The sequence below is a fragment of the Cavia porcellus genome, unplaced genomic scaffold, assembly GCF_034190915.1.
Source record: "Cavia porcellus strain 051 isolate PalLab524CR breed Dunkin Hartley unplaced genomic scaffold, mCavPor4.1 scaffold_7, whole genome shotgun sequence".
Classification (NCBI taxonomy): domain Eukaryota; kingdom Metazoa; phylum Chordata; class Mammalia; order Rodentia; family Caviidae; genus Cavia; species Cavia porcellus.
In genome coordinates, this window is record NW_026947490.1 from 69,611,291 (window position 1) to 69,631,277 (window position 19,987).

Sequence of the window (19,987 nt, forward strand, 5' to 3'; positions counted from 1 at the left end):
AAGTAACACCCATGCCTTAGTTTCGCCACCACTAGTCCAGATGTTTATGTGGGAAGTGTTTTCCAGAAGAGATGCCCGTGATGCTGAGATCCAAGTGGTGGCAGCACGGGTAGGTGGGCCCCAGAGAACCAGGCATCATCCAAGTAGCCTTCCTCTACTGGCAGATGATCCCACTAATTCCAGAGCCTGTTTTTCCAGCCTCCCTTGCAGCCAAGGGGGAGGTAAAATAGACCCCAGCTCTGGGAATCTGATGTCCTATGTTGGATTTCAACTTGGAGCATGGAGAAACAGGTGCTCTTTCTGACCAAAGGGGACTCAGAGGAGTTACCTGTTTTGGAACAGCAGTGAGCCATGGGGAATAGTCCACCACAGAGCTCAGGTTTCATTCTGCCTTTGCACACTGTCTTCCCAGAGTTCTTTGGGACAGCAGGGAGCTATGGGGAATAGTCCACCATAGAGCTCATGTATCATTCTACCTTTGCAAGCTGTCTTCCGAGAGTTCGGTGAGCTGACTGAAAGCTTTACAGATGCTTCTTCTTATTGCATCTGCTAGTTCCTAATGACGAGCGCGAAGCCATGAGGGTACAGGGAGGAGGGAGGTGGAAGGTGTCCTGGGAGGTGGGGTTGAAGGATGCTGCCCTCACCATGGCATGCCAGAAAGAACAGCACCCGTGGGCACAAAGAAGGCTACTCATCCACCAGTGGCAGAGCCAAGAAGGAAGCAGAAATGGAAGCACTCAGAAATTTCGCCTCTCCTAGGACTCAGCACTCCCTGGCACTTGGTAGATGTGAGGCTCTTGGGCATTAACAAGTCCATCTTAAATCATATAATAAGCATGCGCTCCGTGGGTAGAAAACTAAACACTACCTTGTAGTCCAGCAGCATCTTTTAGTTATTTCCTTTCTAATTGCCATTGATTTAGAACTAACTGCAACAAGTCTGTTTCAAATTGTTGGTTTGGGAAGAGGCACCCCTAAGTAGCAAGTTGGGAGCAAACATGATTATAGGAGTGAGAGGATGGAATTACGGTGCATATTCACAGATGCATGGGAGACCCCAAGGGAGGGCTGGGCAAGGCTGGCTGAAGACACAGAAAGGCTGTTGATAAAGCTGCTTAGTCCTCCATCCGCACCTTCCAACATGAATTTGAATATCTTATTTTTCTATGCATGAGAGAATACATTTATTTTATGACTTCTCATCCAAACTCCAAAACAAGTATCTTTGCTCTCCCTCTTAAAATCATGTGCTAATACAGAACACTGCAGAACATGCTGTCCTTTGTGCTTTTCATGGGGAATAGAGCTAGGAGAGTAACATTCATCTGCTTTCTGAACACCATGTACTTCTTAGTTCACATATTTATTCAAGCAAACTCTAGGTCTATCTGGAAGGGAAAGCAAAGTCTGTGGACTTGATTTTGTTTGTTTGTTTGTTGTTGCTGTGAAGTTTTTGGCTTTCTCTGAATGCTTTTTTAATTCCCTTTCTATTTCCTGAAATTGGCTATTGTGGGATTTTAATTTTTCCCTTCCTTTGGGGCTTCAGAGCTGTGGGTTTCCACAGCAGCATATCTTAGTGGGAACCCAGTATTTTTTGGGTTTGCAACAGGGCATGACAGAAGGAACACACTTCCACCAAGCTGCCAAGTCAGAGTCCTTTGCCACATTGTCAAAGCCTCCGGCTGCCAACACCAGGGGATGGCAGCTGCAAAGGAAGTCACTGGACTTGGGCTCCAACACTGTGATTAGCTATATTTAATCCCAATTTAGGGAACTTACAATGGCTTTTCATCTTTTAAATGAAACAATAAAAGATCATTTGATAGCTTAAAAGTGTTTTCCAAATGAGAGGTTATTTTTAAAATGTTACCAGACCTTTTCTATAAGAGATTTTTCCTGTATTACCAGAATTTTATAACAGCAGCATGTACACAGGATTTGCATATCTTTACATAGCAAATACACCTACAGTTGTGGCTGGGATAGTAGGCTGGTCTGCACCACTAAAGGAGGGGAGCAGGCTCTGCTCAGTGCCAACATCAGCCCCATGTGGCCAGCCTGGAGGGGCGAAGAGGATGAGGGGACTGAGGTCTCTTTTGGGGCCATTGGCTCTCTAGATTGTCAGGAGTTTGTAGTTGACATTGAATCCAGGCTGAGGATGTAAGGTGTGGAACTGAAAGGAGAATGGCAAGATGAAGATTTCCCAACAACTTTGCCAGAAAATGATAATACTGAAGTAGGTATACTGTATATCTGGACCAGAGAATACTGTGGCAAAGGACCCTGACTTGGCTGCTGACAGCAGAAGTTAATGGAAATAAAGTAAAAGAGAAACTAAAGGCTGCAGACATTAGCCTGACACTGGATTCTAGCAATGGCTTTGTGTTATCAGATGATTTGGATGAAAGTGGGGAGATCAACTCAGATGGCTTGAACACACCCAGAGAACAGTAATGAATTTGAATGGGAAGGTGATCTGCTAAAACCCAAAACTCGCGAAGTCATTAGGAAAGGCTCAATTTCTGAGTACACTTCAGCAGAGGAAAAAGACGCTGACGCTGGCTCATGTTCAGGATTTGTAAACAGAACCACCAGGTTGACATGAAGGCAGTAGAATCCTATAAAAAAGTCATCAGCCATGGATGACATTATGGGGGTGGATTAAATGCCATTGTTGTGCTTGCTGTCTGTTTTACATAGTGAATACGAGCATATTCTAAATTGTCTAATGTATGGAGGGGCAACTTTCTATCCATTTCTTTTATAGAGGTAAAACGGTTTATTCTACTTTGTGATCTGATAAAAGTAGGAAATACCTTGTTATGCTACAGTATTACTGTAGTTTATTTTCTCCAGTTTCATGTAGTACACACATCTTTTATTGTTCAATTTTATTTTTAGAATTCGAGGGTTTTTGTTTGTTTGTTTAAGCTGAGTGTAGTGGCACACGCTTGTAATTTCAGCACTGACGCAGGAAGATCACAAGTTTGAGCTCAGCCACAATATAGTGACTTACTGAGAACTTAGCTCAGAAAATTAAAAGAGTTGGAGATGTAGCTCAGTAAGAAGGCTCTGGATTCAGTCCCCAGTACCACAGTAAAGAAACAAGTATATACAACAGAAAATTTAAAATTTTCAAACATTAGTGCATTATGTGTGTCTTTCAAGCAAATTACATATGTATTTGAAAAGACCAATGTATGATACTCTATTTAACATTATACACTATACAATACATTATGTTACATATTACATGAATACATTAATATATAATACACTGATGTGAAAACCTGCTATAGTTTGTACATCCCAAGACTTCTTTACATCCAAATTCTTAGAAGTATTTCACAATCCTTGTATGTATTTAACTCCAAAAGCAACACACACTTTGATAACTGTTCAGGGAGAAGAAAATTTCCATTCTATCTCCAAAGGAGGGAGAACAATGCAGACATTTTGCAGAGGTCAATTGCTGGGCACCAGAACCTCGTGGTTTCTAACTGCCCTCTGCTACTGTTCTCCAAGGATCCTTTTTGCACTCGATGGTACCAAGAACTGCCCTAAACCCTTCTATTGATCTGGTCACAATGTCTGATGACAGAATTCCCACCTATGCTGCGATTTACTTTTAAATGCAGTCCTTAAATTTTAGTGGAGGACTGTGATCTCTAGAATATCTACTGGGAAAGTGACACATGAGCTAAGTCTGCTCCTGCAGTCCTTGGAAATTCAGAATTCTATTTTGTGCTTTTTGGTGATTACCATCTCTGAAAACTGACTCACACTCTGAGCCTCCCAAAATGACAGTTATGTAGACTCAACAGTTCCAGATCAGCTGGGAAGAGAAGAGACTAGATCTACATAGGCAGCCAATAAGCACTATTGACATGTATCTAGAGGTTTTTTTCCCCCCCTGGCATAGTCATGACAAGTTCTATACACAAATGCACTCTTTTTCATCTCTGTCCCTCTAATGTATAAACTTTTATTTTGTGCAGCAAACCAGTGGATTACTTTCCCTACCCTCCCATCATAAGAAAGTTGTATGAGGCTCAAAATGATGATCATCCTATGAACAACACTTTCTAACCAACATCTCCAAAGTTACCAGGATTGTTGAAGAATGCATTAGAGCTTAGATCTAAAATGCTCCCCAAAATTCTCCTGAATTCAGAAGTGAGGCTTTTGGAAGGTAACTGGATCATGAGGGCTGAAACTCATCACTGGGTTAATCTTCTGACTGGTTCATAGCTGGATTCTGCTGGGGGGTGGGGCTGGACAGAAGGAGTGGTCACTGGGATGTGACTGCAGGGCCCTCCTCTCTGCTTCCTCTGCCATGGGCTGAGTGCATCTTCCCTTGCCTCACCCCTCTACCATGTCCAAGTGAATGAAATCAGGAGCCAAAATAAACCTTTCTTCTTTTAAATTGTAAGTGTTGAATATTTTGTTCCAGTGACAAAAAAGTGACTAAAGCAACACAATAATAAACACTAGAAGTATAGCAGTTAAATCTCACACACACACACACACACACACACACAGGCTTTCCATCTTTTTCAAGTGATAGGACATCTTTTTCTTCTAGCTTCTTGTTTTTGTTTTTTGTATTTTTTAGATGGACCTAACCATGTAGTTCACTCCCTATGAAGCCCAGGCTGGGGTATGTGCCACCGCAGCTGGCTCTCCCTTACCTGAAGCACATTATACTAGAAATGAAAAACACCAGCAACTTCCTGGAACATTTGCCTAAAACTTCTGTCAAGCCTAGCCAACCAGTGATAAATTCAGTAGCAGATTCACATTCTTTTTTGTTTTTGGTACAACATGAGACTTTCTGAGTCTTTTTTCATATCATATTATGCTATTAGAGCAAATACAAAGTAAGTACCTTACTACAATTTAATCAAGGGCTATTTAGGTAAACATCCCAGGATAATTTGAAGACTACTGTGACTTGCCCTAACTATACAATTTACATATGATATATGTACAATTTACATATGATATATAGCTCACATGTAATTTACAAATATAAGTAATAACAGGATGTTCCTCTAAAAAATTATCAGACAGCAAGTTAAACTAACATAATGCCAACTTTCTATATGTGGTATCAGTAATTACTTAAATATAGCTTCAAAGTACTACACCCAAATATAAGTTTACTTATCTTGGCAGGAACTTTTGAAGTAAAAGCATATGACAGTTCAAAAGCTATAAGAATTAAAGCAGTTACTGAACACCAAAATGATACAAATACAGCTAACAACTATAAAAAAATCAAGGCTTCAACATTTAAGAATTTCTGCATAAAAGTTAAAGCAGCCCACACCTGTAATCCCAGCACTCAGGAGGCTGAGGCAGGAGAATCACCATGAGTCTGAGGCAAGCCTGGGCTACACAGTGAGTTCAAGGACTGTCTAAACCACACAGCAAGACCCTGTTTCAAAAATAAAAGAAGAAAAAAAGAAAGAAACAAAGACCCAAAAGGTCAAGGCATATCCACTTCACAAACCTAAAATACCTTTGTTTTACAAAATACATAAAGATAATATGGAATTGTAAACACAGTGGATGTGTTTTCTAAGCCTTACAGAGCACCATGATATACTGAATAAAAGAGTTACAATGATGAACATGTTGGCTTCCAGAGAATCCACAAGGATTTACAGGGAAATCGCCATAGGAAACCACTTTAGAATGCTTCTGTTCTGTTGGCATTTTAAAATGTTGATGACAGCATAGTGAGGATTTGGAAGAACCTGGGCTAAGTTAATGAGCAACATTAGGTATGACTACAAAGTTAGTGTGTATACCAAAGCCAAACTTCAAATGTCTGGTGGAAGATGCTGGTGGAATTGTTGCCACAGCAATCTAGTGGGGGAAAGATTCTCTGTCTATCATGTCTATATGTATCTGTAACTATTTATTTTGCATAACGTTAGGACAAGAGCAAAATTACAAGGTATTTATTTTGGAATTAAGCAGTTTTAAGATTTGATGATGATTATTTTGAGTAATTTTTCTCTCTGGGAAGGAACCAGTTAGAAAGTGCTAAGTGGGAGCTAGTAGCTAGTAGTAGTCATTACTTTTAAAATTAAATAAAATAAACAGGAAAAAGGCAAGATGAAGAGGCTGCTGCAAGGCTGTGAATGGCCCAAGTGTGTGAAACTCCCTGGGACTTGAAAAATAATTATGAAAGAAAGATAAGCCTCTTGCCATACAGCTGAAGTTGAATCAGTATAGTAATTAAATCATACATATGTGTTATCTTTTCAAAAGAATGGAGATACGCAATAATACAAGGAATCTATTATTAAAATATTCTTTTGTTTCAGATAAAACAAAAATATTTTAGGACACCTTAGAATTTACTTATGTTCATTACTACTGGGCCCTCCTGGGGCACGCATACAGAAACACACTTTGTACTGGCACGTGGAGCTGGTTTCTTAATCAACTGTATGCCCCTCCCAGACAAGTTTATAACCCTCTTGGGCCACCACGTCTTTCTCTCTAAAGCAGGAACGCCAGTTACCTTGAAAAGATTACAGGATTTCCTGAAGGACTGACTAGCGGTGATGTTTTTATGGTATCCACTAGAGTATTCCCGATCATGTCTACTTGTGAGCATTCTGCTAACTATTTGGTGAAACAAAACCTCAAAACAACTATGACCAACACCACCACCACCACCTCCCTCCAAAAGCTTCTCAGTGAAAGAAAACTAAGAGGAAAACACTGGCTCTTGAAGGCACAAGGCTTTGGACTCTTACAACGTGTGTTTGAGTGCCATTTCTGTCACTTACAGCTTAATGTTCCAAACCAGAACTTTCTACTCTATAAGAAATGCAGGTAAGGCCCCTGTCCACAGTGACCTCTGTAGACAGACACAGTGAGATGACAAGTGTAAGGTGCCTCCTATGTGATATAGCACACAGTGAGGGCTTAATACTGCTAGCCATTTTTATAATTAGCTCATTATTCTCAGCATTTGATTCTTTAATGAAGCACATGTAGGTCTGCAAAAAATTTACAGAAGGTCTGAAAAGATTCCTGGGAGGAGTTGACTATAGTTTATGGAATTTTCTCTCTCAATCCCAATTACCAAGGTCACAGAGAGCCAAGGAAACAACAGAAGCCATTATGAGGAGAGAACTGGCCATGGGTTTCTTGTATTCTGCACAGCTTTTGAGTGAGGTACTAACTGCCCTGTGTTCTGAGCTACCCTTTCAAGGATGAGTGTTTAATGACAGTCATGTAAGCAACAGTCAGTATCTCTCTGAGCAGCAAAGTACAGGTGGATTTACTAATTAGGAAGATGTGGGTTCCCAAGAGGCCCAGGGCCTCTCTCCGTGAAGGAAGCTACTGAGTGTATAGATATCATCCAGCCCTCTTTGTGTTGTTCTTGCAGAACCTCAGGCTCAAGAAATTGGTGTAGGAACGCTGTTTCTTGGGTACTATTGCTGCTTTGAGCACTAAAGGGTCCCCCAGCTCTGACCCAGTACTGTGTTTTCTGCCAGCATCTATAAAACCATCCCAGGTCCCAACCCCTGGAGCCATAGATCATGTGGATTGTTAGGATCAAAGCCACACAGTAGGAGATAAGTTGTTGATTGAAAAGTGAAGCTTAATCTGCATTTTAGTTGTCTGAGACAGGGTCTTGCTACATATTGTAGGCTGGCCTCAAATTTGCAGCGATCCTCCTAACTCAGCACTCCAGGTGCTGGTATTACAGACATGCACCACCATAACTGGGCTGAAGTTCTTTTCTAACAGTGGATTTTCAAATTTTTAAAAAACCCTCTGTCAGGGATGGCTAAGGGTTTCTTTCCTCTGGAAAGTTCTAACCATGTCCCCTTGTACCACACTTCCACTCACCAGACACTCTGCCATCCCCTGTAGGGTGTTCTGGAATGTCCCACACAGTCAGCCTTCCACATAGACAACAAGGAAAAGCAGAGCCCCCACCATTCCCACCCCAAACTTTAAAGGGTGTTTTGTCTTTTAAACACTGATTGTTTTAATGACCTTTTCAACCATAGTTGCAAAGCCATGTTTAGGTCACCGCGAACAGTAACTGGAGTACAGAATTAAAATGACATGCTAATAAGGGTGTCTGTTGCTATTCATTTGACAGTCAAAAATGTACATTTGTTTGGTTAAAAAGAATTTCTGCATTTTACAGCTGTCTGAATAAATTCTGTATTAAGGGCTAGCACTCTAAATTATGCTCACTTCTGCAAGTTACAAAGCATTATAATGTCCTGATTAATAAAAGTATTTGTGAGATCCATTTTATAGGATTTTCCTAAGAAATTTAAAATTTTTCACAACATAACTGAAGTTTCCTGCTTCATCTATGAGGAAAAAATCTGACTGTTAAAAGCAGCAAAGTACTGTTCCTAATTATTTTTTTTCATAATGAACATCAGTGTACAATATTTTCCACACAGTTAAACTGTATAGAATGAGTCTTAGTTCATGCCAAATAGGTTAACCTTTTGCCTTTTAACCTCATGGTATGGCAGCAACACCAACAAAGGAGTTTTATTTTCCTCTCTTGCCTTGAAAACTAAGAGTTCCACACACTCCTTCACCAATTCCACCACATAAATGAGATTATTTTTTCAAGTTGCAGCAAAGTTCTGCCATATTTTGTCTTAGATTTGCACATTGATGATATTTTTAGTTCTTCTTTACAATGGTGATATTAAATGTCATCTATCAAATGGGTCAAACTCATATCTCTACACTTAATTATTTGGCTCAGGTCAAGAACTCAAAGCTTATGAGTTTCAGGGCCAATAATGATGTCCCCAAGAAAGCTCACTAGCCAAAGGAGTTAGGAATTAATGAATGGAAAAAAGCCTGTATTTGAAAGAGATTAAAATTAAGTCATGGGGTGGCCAACTGGTGACCAAGCCTTCTTCAGCAGAAGCCACACAGAGAAGTCATCGACTCCACAGGCCCTGGGGTCAGTTCCTGGGGTGACCTTCCCATTGGGCCATAAATCCAAAGAACCTGGGAAGCAGAGGAAACTATGACCAGCATCAGAGCCTTCATTCTCTTGGGGAGGAAAGGGTAGGCTTTTTGGTAGCTGTAAAACCCTCAGCTGTCAGGAAGCTGGGACTGTAGGGTAAGCAGGTGCATAATATGCTTTTTACTCTCTACTTTTGATGCTTTGACACTTTGGAGTTTTGCTGTCCAAGAAGGGACTGGGTCAGTTGCCTCGGACTGGCTAGTTCTTAAGAGATAGTGAACTGTTACTTTCACTCAGCTCAGTGGTTTTAGTATGCAACTGACCTATCTAAAGCACCCCTAAACCACTTCTCTGAGGGGTTTTCATGTGATAGGTCCCCTGTCCCAGTCACTCCAGTAACTAGGCAACTGGGGCACTGTTATACCTAGAACTTGCTTAAATTATTCAAATTAACCAATTCTTAAGCAGCCCAGCCTCCTTACCTGCCTTACATTTCCTGACACACACACCCACACAGTTCCTACCCACGTTTTCCCTTACATCCTCTGCCTCCCATTGGGTCCTGGTGCTTTCCATGTGCTGTGACATGCCCTTCTTCTCAATGTACTACCTGTTTAGTAACAGCGGTCTCTGGATCTGTCAGCCTGCCCTTCCATGAATAGTAATAAAACCTTTGTTTTTAAAAAGTAAGTGATTCAACATTTTCCTGGCACGAGATATTCTGTGGACAATGTACTGGCACAGAACTAGTTACATTTGTATGTGTTATAAGGAAGAACTTTCAAAAATTGTGGGTTTTAAAAATAAACAATACATTTTATATAGCAGAAAATATTTAAGTAGTGAAAGGAGAAAATCATCTAGTCAGGGAGGCACAGTAGAGGTGTCAGCATCAGACCTGATGAACTCCAAAGCACATTCCAGACTTTAATGTCTACACAATGACCAAAGTTATCAGGGTAGTAAACGGAAAGCTCTACATTTTGAACAGCAGCCAATACATGAAGATTTTTGAGCAGGAAAGGGTGGTGAGGAAACAAATGCTGAAGTCCTGGCTAAGATCATCGATGAGACTCGCGGGGCACAGATGCCTGTATGTGGAGGTGAAGGCAGAAACAGGAGGAGGATAAAGTCAGCTCTCTGTCCCCTCTCAACACAGGGAGGAGAGGACTCAGCCAAGGGTCTTAGTAAAAGAGCTACTAAGTTATCAACAAGGAAGGGTCTGATAGCATAGACATTCATATGACATAACCCAAACCAAGCAAAATTCATACCCAAAATGATCAATTTATCACACAGACCATTATTTCAGTGTGCAACTCAACTGTACATTTCCTGCCAGGGGTGGCTTCTAGTTTAGAATAACTTGATTAGAAAGATTTTAAATTATGAACTTAAATGCACATGTTTCACTGAGACTATGATATGGATGGTGTTTTGGGTTTTTTTTTAAAGTCACATCAAAATATTAAACACATGCAGAAGAAAATCTTTAAATTACCCTTTCATCAATATCAGTCAATTAGGAGTAATTAATTTCACATTTTTAGGACTAGACATTCTTTGCAGGTTGACTATCAGGACTATCAGATTCAGAGTGAAGAGTCCAAAATAGAAAGGAGGGCAGAGGAGAAAACTGCATCTTAAATACAACAATCTGCATAGGGAGAACCAGGGTTCCTTCCAGATTCCTTTTCTTCCGCTGTATTAGGTCACATTCACCTTCCTGCTGGAACTAAATTTGGCAGACGTCTATCCTGGATAGTGCTCTTGCCAGAGGCAGCTTCCTGGAGCAAGGCTTTCTAACATGCCTTAAGCCCTTTCAAAACGCTCAATAACACTGCAGTGAGCTTGGGATTCTCTCTAGGGTTTAAGTTGATCACACTCTGTGGATGTGGAAGTTAACTTAAGACTGGTGTGCTGCCAAAACGCTTCTTGTGCTGACATCATTTCCTGCTTCCACGTGCTGATCCAGAAGCACAAGGACTGCACTCCCAGGCCATCTTTGAGAGGGCAAATTCTTTGACTTGTTTTTTTAGGAAACTGTGTACCAGCAAACCCTACAACTTTCCACTTGCTTGCAGAATGTCACTGGATGCTGTATACACAGCTGTGTGGGGATGAATCCATGACCCGGGTCTAACAAATAAGGGATCTAATTAGCTGAGCTAATGAGCTATACATAGAATTAAATAGCAAAAAATTCTTCAAAAAGAAAGAGAAACTGGGATGGGGAAAGGAGAAAAGGAAGGGAAAAGCATATATATACATATATAAAATATGTATAAATATATATATATATATTTATATATTATTTATATATATATATATATATATATAGTGAGAGAGAGACAGGGAGAGAAAGAGGTTTATATAGGATAGTTAAGATAGTTATACTACTTTCTCTTAATTCACTGAAAAGCAAGGTTTGTGCTAATATTTTTTGACAATTAAATACCTATATCTTGTACTCTGAGTACCTAAGATGACAATATGCAATGTATTAATCATTGCTACTCTCCTACATCTTATTTTGAATTTTTCTTTTTTTTCTCCTTAAAATTTATAAAAATGAAAAATTCATGTTAAGATAGGAAAGGACTTAAGGGAGACCCCAAACTACAATATTTACTACCACAAAAATGTGTATATTCTGTCAGTACTGTGATGTTCCCTTTTTAAATCAACCAACTAACAAGTATTTAGTATTTATTTAGGATCATACAGCCGATGTGGGGAAATGAAGACTTTTAATTATTTGAAAAATCACACATTTTGTCATTCTCAAACTGTCTATATTCACACATCAATCTTTCAAAAATCAGTGATGGTCATGCGGATTGCACCTATACAATGTATTACATTCTACTTTTAAGTATATGGCATGTCAGCTTGCTCAGTGGGGATCCAAGGGAGATTTTCACAGTTGAGGTCCCAAGGTTAAAGAATGCATGTGTTGAAGACATCAGCAACAGCAGCCAGCATGCAGCAGAGCAAAGAGCCACAGTGCAAGAGCAAGAGGGGTGCTTGTGTCTTATTTGTACAATTCTTATACAGGTTGTTATCTCGTATTTACATTCTTACATAGTGCTGTAACCAGCGCATGCATCTTCACCTGTGTTAAGTCATGGTTGTATAACTCTATCCTACTGTATGCCTGTGATAGACAAGCAGGGTCACATATTCAGGTGTCCTTAGATATCCCTGAGCTTTGAAGCAGTCTGAGCGGTTCCTCATAGAGAGTCCTTGAGATTTACTGATGAGAGCCATGAATGCTAATGCCAAAAAGTTAATCATTATGAAAATTAGTTAATGCTAGCAGGAGGTTCTCAAGAGAAAGTCTTGTGAATGGACAGACATCTGCTAACACTTAGTTCTTAAAAACAGAAGTTTTTTTAAAGGTGTTAGACTGCTCACATATGTTATCTTGACAAAGTCTATTTTGATTAGTATTTCCATAAGTAATTGCTAGCTTTTCAGTTTGAAAAATAAATATAACCTAAACACAAACAGCTCATTTCTCATTGTAAACCTGGTCCTACTTAATACGTTGAATATTTAGTTTTCTTGCTCATTCTCTTTATTTTGTAATGTATGAGCAATGAATTAGTGGTCATACATAACTTTACCAGGAATGAAATACAAATGAGGAGAGAACACAGACCAAGTTTAACTTATTTTCTAGTACATAGGGTAATGTAAATAAGCTGAACTTTTGCTTATATTCACAATTTAAATGTCATCAGCAAATCACAATATTCATAGTTTTGATTAGGACTTTCCAAGTTTAAAATGAGATACTTGATAGTATGAGTGTAAGATCACAAAGAAACAAACTATTTGGAAGTGAAGAATCTAATAACCTCTAATTCACAAATGTGAATACCAATTTATTAAAAATACAGGTGAAATGCTGCTAATGTCATAATGAGGAAACTTCCAGTGATCATTAAATTATTTTTGCAATGCTCAGGCAAATCTTCAATGAAGCAAAAAAAAAAAAAAAAAAAAAAAAAAAAAAACCAAAAAGTATGTTTGTTTTAAACCTTTCATCATTAACTTTCACAGGTCTCTGGTACATAGGACAAACTAGCCAGACAGCAAAAGAAAATTGGTATAAGTGGCCAATGACACTTGGCAGTTGACCTTTCTCTCTCATCTCAAAAGACCAAATATGTAAAAGACTGGTTTCCAGTTTCTGCTCCTTTATCTGCAAGAATGTCAGAAAAGCCTGGAGAAAGACTGGAGAAAAGTCTTTGGGAAGGGAGGAAATTGACGGGTAAAAGAAAAACAAAATTGATTTTAAAAAATAGCAGCATATCTAAGTCTAGGATATTATAGGTTCCAAATAATTATCACACAAGTTCTCTTATCTGGTGTAGGCAGAGCAGATAATGTTCTTGGTTTATGGGAAGAGGATAAAATGACCTAAAAAGGTTGAACATGGCTGAGCCAAGCTCCACACCAGCCTGGTTTGTGACCCACCATAGGCCCAAGCAGACATCCAGAGATTGTGGCTGTGGGCCTAGGGTTCTGCAGAGCAGCAGGCTGCCTAGCAAGTCACTTTCCCTCAGACCTGTTCCACAACCCTGTACCAAGTGCTGTTCCCTGGTAGTGGGGATTTAAAACAGAAATGCTCCTAGTACAGAAATCTGTGAGGTGTTAAACATGGAGCCTGCAGCTGATGCTCCTTCCCAGTCACCTGCCATGATGTGAAAGGCAACTCTGTGGTGGGATGGGAGCCCAAGCAGGGAGAGCTAGTCCTAAGGGAGGTACAGAGAGTGGCCAGCAGGGCACCTGGGAAAGAAGGACTGCAGGCACACCTCAGGCTAAGCCTTGTCCCCACTCAACAGTTACAGGATAGTGGGCCTGCCCTTACACTGCTCCTCAGTCCCCCCAAACTATACCCTTGTAGTTACTGCCTTGTTTTTAAAACACATGCCACTTACTTTATACCCAGACTAAGTATTTCTCTTTAAAGATACTGAGCATAGTAGGCTTCTGTACTTTTATAAGCATGAAATAAACTACATACACATGGATATATATACACACTTTCTGCTAGCACAAGTATATCTTTATAAAATTTCCATTTCCATTTAACATTTCAGTGAATTGGAGTGGAGAGAGAAGCTGGAAGGGGGTAAACCTATATTCCCTTTTAATAATTTTTGACTACTTGTTGCAGAAGTAGGGAATGGCCCTTCCCAAATGCTTTTGCTTTTCTCTTCCATTAAAAATGAATAGTAAATATGGATTCACTCTGCACCTCCTGGGACTCTCCCTAAATACTAGTTACTTTGGCATAGACTGAAATAAATCTAGGTGCTGGTTTCTTTCTCTCTCACTGCATCCCAGTAAACTGTCCCAGCTCAACTGCAGGGAGTACAAGGAGAGGTGGCTGCCCTTTGAGTGCGAGGGGAGGAGGCTCCATGTCTCTTCCCTGGAAGAATAGGGGCAAATGGGGCTATGGGAGAAAAAACAACCACTACAGAAAGCCTCTTCCATACAGAGGATAGTGAGTTTCTACCAACCATCTTTCTCTGCCTCAGTGAATATGGAGTAACACCTCAACCTAACCAAGGAAAGAACCGATGTTCCTAGCAAACTCAGGGGCATTTTCCCATATGTGAGCTTTGCTTACATCTACATATATGAGGTATGTGAGATTAAGCTCAATTTTTCCAGATAAGGAAATCGATTCAAGAGAAGTTAAGCAACCTTCCCAGGGCACAGAGTCATCTAAATCTAGTACACTCTCTGTTACACCATAGCTGATGGTGGTACCAGCTTTCAAATCTGATCAGCTCAGAAAGATGTCAAAAAAGATAAAAAGCTCCATGCCTATAAAAGTTGACATGAATGAACAGGAGAGAAAATATGCCCCTGCTGCCAAACACAGAAGGTTAGAAAGGGAGTGGGTTTGTGCTGACACATCACCCCATGCCAATGCACTCATGGCACCTTATTGCTGGACTCCGGAACAAGTCTGCTGCTAAATGAGGAAGTTTTGTGCCCTTTCTTTAAGATAAGTGCTCTGCAGGTGACAGCCTGCTTGGAGGCCAGTGGATGAGGCTGGGGGAGAAGACACAGCTTGGAACTCTGCTTTTTCAGAGACCCTTGTGTGTCGCTCATCCTTCAGCCCAGGCAGGCTACAGCTCACAGGAGCTCCTGCCTGTACACTGGACTCTTCCTTTTTAAAAATTTTTAAATTTGGCATCAGAGTGTATATCAACTATTGGGCTGAGTTTGGCACTTTTCACTTTTTACATCTGAGCAAGATGTTCTTGATAAAGCAAACAGATTTCTGATTTCCACTGCAGCCTGAGCCATGCCTCTCCCTGCATGCCAGGAACAAAGAGCTGGGCCAAGAACCAGCTGTAGGAGTTCTAGGGTAAAAGCACTTCCTCCTCTTCCCTGGAAGCCCACTTGGAATTCCTCCCCAGTCCACTCTCTGCCATGCTGCTCTGAGGCAGAAACTTGTTCCTCTGTCCCAGGGCCCAGCTACTGCAGGAAGGAAATTGGAAACCTCAGCATGGAGGATTCCAGCACTGGTGGCTGAAGTGCTTCTGGCGCTTGCTACTTGTGTCCCTGCCTGGCAGCAGGCTGATTCTGTAACTGGACAACTTCAGATATTAGAAAACGCTTCCTTTTTCCTGACCTATATTTTCCCTTCTATAACTTCTCTCCCTCATTGTCCTAATTCTGGCCTTAAACAGTCCAACATTAATGGTTATCCCTCTCCTAGAAACAAGACAAGCATTTGAAGATGAAAAGTACAGACTGACTCTAAATTGGGAAGGTATACTTTAAAGGTCTACTTTCTTCTGATAAAGGAACTGACCACTTTTTCTTTCTAATTTTTTAAAGAGATTAAAAGAAAAACAAAAACAGAACAAAATAGTAGAAATGATATAAGATTTTGAAACAAAATGATACGAATTTAATAATAGTCACTATATTATATATTATCATCAAAATAGTTGCTCATATTACAAAACAGGCATGTGAAACAGATCAAACATTAGCAATCATAGTTTTTTCCTTGAACTAATGGACCTAATATTACAATTACTTTAGATATTTTACATATATATATATATTCTCCCCCTTTCTTTTCCCTTTTTCCCCATCCTAGGTTTTTTTTTTTTTTTTTTTTTTTTTTTGTTTTTTTTGAAGTTTCATTCCCCTGCACAATATCTATGGTACCTTTTGGGCCTCACCCAATCTTTTAGTTTTTTATATAAGGGAGACAATACGATGTTTACACATGAGTCTGATTTATTTCACTTATGAATATGGTTTCTGGTTGCATCCATTTACTTATAAAAGCCTTGAGTTCATCCTCCTTTATAGCTGAGTAGTACTCCAGTAAAATACCATGTTTTTATCCATTCTTCAGTTGACTGGCATTTGGGTTTTTCCCAAGATTTAGCTATTATAAACTGTGCTGCTATAAACATAGGTGCACATATATCACTGTGGTATGATGTTTTTAATTCTTCTAGGAAAATATCCGGAAGGGGAATCGCTGGGTAGAATAAGATCTCTAATCCTAGTTTTCTGAGGAATCTCTACACAGATTTCCACAGCTGATCACTTTTTAAATGCAGGAGATTTGTAGAGTTTAATTTCTGTATTTTTGCAGATTTCTAAGCCTTTTATAATAAAGTGTATCCATATCTGAAGGGAAATCATGGTGCCTACATAAACATTATAAGGGTGAAGTAAAACACAGACCTTCCTGGGGACAGCTCTACTCATTGGTCCCACTGTCATGCTTAATGAGATAAAGTGTGCTGTGGCCACTGCACCGGAACTTGCAGGAATGTGCGATCAGAACAACGCCAGCCTTCAGGTTCCTTATCGACAGTGATTTACTTCCTGCCAGAATAGAACAGAATTCTGAGCTTACACTGTGGAAGTAGTAATTAGTCCTGTCCTATTTCCTCGGGCGACAGAGTGACGTACAAATGCAAAACCTGGCCTTGCCTCCTGTTATCTTTCCTGAAGTCCTCTCTATCTCTGTGGCAGCTATTTCCTGTTGCTATGGGACTTCTTTGACCCAACCCAGAAAGGCCACTGCCATGCCCCAAACCTGTGCTGCGAAGGAATGTAGTCAGGCCTGGTATGATAGGACCACTCTGCTACCTACATAGCTGGGAAAGGGTTTTGAAGCAGGGGGCCGTGTACAACCTTACAAGCCACAGAGTCTTATACAAATAGGCCTGCATACGTATCACCACCATTACTGTCAATCTTGACATTAAAAAAAGGAAAAGATATCTGTTTGGTACACTACTGAACTCCTTTATTCAGTTAACAAAACTCTCCCACGATAGATATTTTCTGTATGCATTGTGTAGTATGGCAGCCACCAGCTATGTGCATGTTCTGAGCACCTAATGTGTGCTTCTTGTGAACAAGACTTGTTAATTTTAGTTCATTTACACTTGAATCTTTATGGCCACATGTGGTGGTGACAGTGCGGGGGCAGATACAGGGATAGAACCAGTCCTGCTCAGGAGCAAGGGCTTCTACACTGAGCTCTACCCACCCAATTCAAGTTAGTGTTCTCACTTCACGACCACCACAGCTCTGTCTGTACCTCTTCCTAGCTAGCTTCAGTGTCTTCTTCAGGCCTCAATATAATGGACACCTCCAGTTATGGCTTAGATACAAAATGTCCTCCAAAACTTCCCTGTTTGGAAGGTGACTGGATCATAGGGTCACTGCTGCTGAGGTGTAGAGGTGGGGCCTGGAGGGGCCACTGGGGGCATAGCGTGGAGGATATGTTCTTGTCCTGGGCTCCTCCTTCTCTTTCTCTGCTTTTTTGGCTGCTAGAGGTTGCACACCTTTCCCTCCACCTTGCCCCTGTCCCATCCTGTTGCTGCCTGGAGCCAACTGAACATGCACAGAAACTGTGAACCAGAATTAACCTGTTCTCCTTTAAGTTGTGGGGTCAGTATTGGAGCCCACAACAAAAAACGATTAACAGACCTTCTCAGTAGGGCCTTCCTAGAGCTCGATCTATCCTCCTGACCATGGCCTTCAAAACCCTGTTGGATTTTGTGGGTTTGCTTATTTGCATACCTTTTTAAGGCTGGTACTAAGGAGAAGGAAAATGGTAATTTGTCTGGGGTATGAATCATGCTGTATTAGAAAGATAATTCCTGGCTCGATCTGATCAAGAGCATCAGTTTAACACAGTGGTAAAATCCCTGTGGGTAACAAGTTATTTCTGGAGAAAGAGTTCAAGGGCCCTGGAACCCTTCTTTATCTCTGGGGCAGATGAAGGAATCTTATCCCAACTACAAAGGCTGAGAAGAAGGCCCCCTAAATAAACCACATTCCCATGCACTTGTGGGAAAGGTCAGGGTACAGCCAGCACAATGCTCCTCTCCTTAGAGAGCCCAGGTAGATGACCTAGGAGCACTCTGTGTGCCAGCAGCTCCCACGACTGTGGTCTGGCTGCAGCTCCTAGAAAGAATGGCCCTACTTGACTTGGTCCTTGTCTCCTTCCTGTTCTTCAGAGATGAGTAAGTGAGCTCCAGATTGGCCTTGCCTGTCCTTATATCAGGATGGCAAATTCTCAGACCTCAGCCTGGAAAATTAGGTCACCTTCAGGCCTTTTATTATTTTTAACCAATTTTATTGATAGAAATAATTAGCTCTAATAAAGTCCCTCTTAAGAATTCAGTGCAATGAATTTGGAAAAATATACAGATCCATGTAGCCATCACCACAGTGAACAAAGCCAAAGAACTTTCTCACCATGTCCTGCGCCTCCAAATCCTCCGGCCCATTCTGATCCATGCACTAGCTCTACCTCAACAAAAAGGTAGAATGATTTCCACTTGGGAGTCACGCCACTCTGCCATTTACTAGCCATGAGACTGGATCAAGTTATCTGATCTCTGTTTCTACATTCTCAAAGTGGGGTCAGCAATAACTTTCAAAACATTTTACTTTAGGGTCAGGCATAGGGGCAAACATCAGCACTCTGGGAGGTTGAGACAGGAGGATCACAAGTACAAGCAATTTAGCAACTTAGCAAGACTGTGCCTCAAAATAAAATCAGTGGGGGTTAGGGATGTGGCTTAGTGCAAAGGCCCTTGTTTCAATCCCCAGTCCTACAAAAAATAAAACAAATATGTTTATGTATGAATCAGATGGTCAGATATGTGCAGAACATTTAGATTTGTACGTGGCACACTGCTAGTCTTCTGTGTAAGCTATAACACTGTTATATGTAACTACTATATTGGTTTTTCTTCTACTGTAGAGGATTCTGGTACAAAAGCATCCTGTAGAAATCACCTTTAAATGCCACATTATCCCACTATGCTAATAGACCTGTGGTTTAGTCTGGATCTTAAGTATCTCTCAAAGGCATCTGTACTAGATTTGGTCTCTGGCCTGGCACTGCTGGGGGGTGGTGGGAGTCCTGAGGCCAGGGTCTAGTGGTGATCTGGCAGGCACTGAAGGCTTCCCTTGAAGGTGACTGTGGAACCTGGGCCTCTTCTGTCTCTTACTATTCCTGATTACAAGGAGCAGTTCTGCTCCGCCACTATCACCCCAAAGCAATGGAACCAATGAATCATTGCCTAAAACCTCTGGAATTGTGACCCCCTCATAAATCTTTACTTTTTATGTTACCTTAGCTACTAGTTACAGTAATACAGAGCTGCCCAGCACAACCCATACCTATGGAATACTGACTTACCCAGTGGTTTCAGGAAATGTTCTACTTACATTTACTACAGACTAAGTATTCAAAACTGCCACAACTGCCATCATACCACCAGCCATCTCCACACCTGTCTGAGACTTACCTGGTGTCCCCTCATCCCAGCTCAGGCCTTAGCGAGCTCCCATGTCCTTTACAGAGGAAACAAGAAGGGCATGGAGGGGTAACAGTTTACCTTTATCCTTCTGACCATCTATGTAAAGTAGAAAATCAATACAGATATAGTATTAAAAAGAAAAATAAATTCCACTTAT

General features: G+C 40.7%; 1 protein-coding gene across 2 annotated transcripts in view; it reads right to left on the minus strand.

Annotated features, from left to right (window-relative positions):
- The window catches only part of Fam171a1 (family with sequence similarity 171 member A1), a 141,918-nt gene that overhangs the window by 72,988 nt on the left and 48,943 nt on the right, over positions 1–19,987 (minus strand). The window contains exon 1 of one of the 2 annotated variants that reach the window (XM_063253812.1): positions 16,724–16,867. The exons of the other annotated variant lie outside the window; for it this stretch is intronic. The gene's annotated coding sequence lies outside the window, so the exon portion shown is untranslated. Of the gene's footprint in view, positions 1–16,723; positions 16,868–19,987 lie in introns of those variants that run through there. 2 annotated transcript variants of the gene reach the window in all.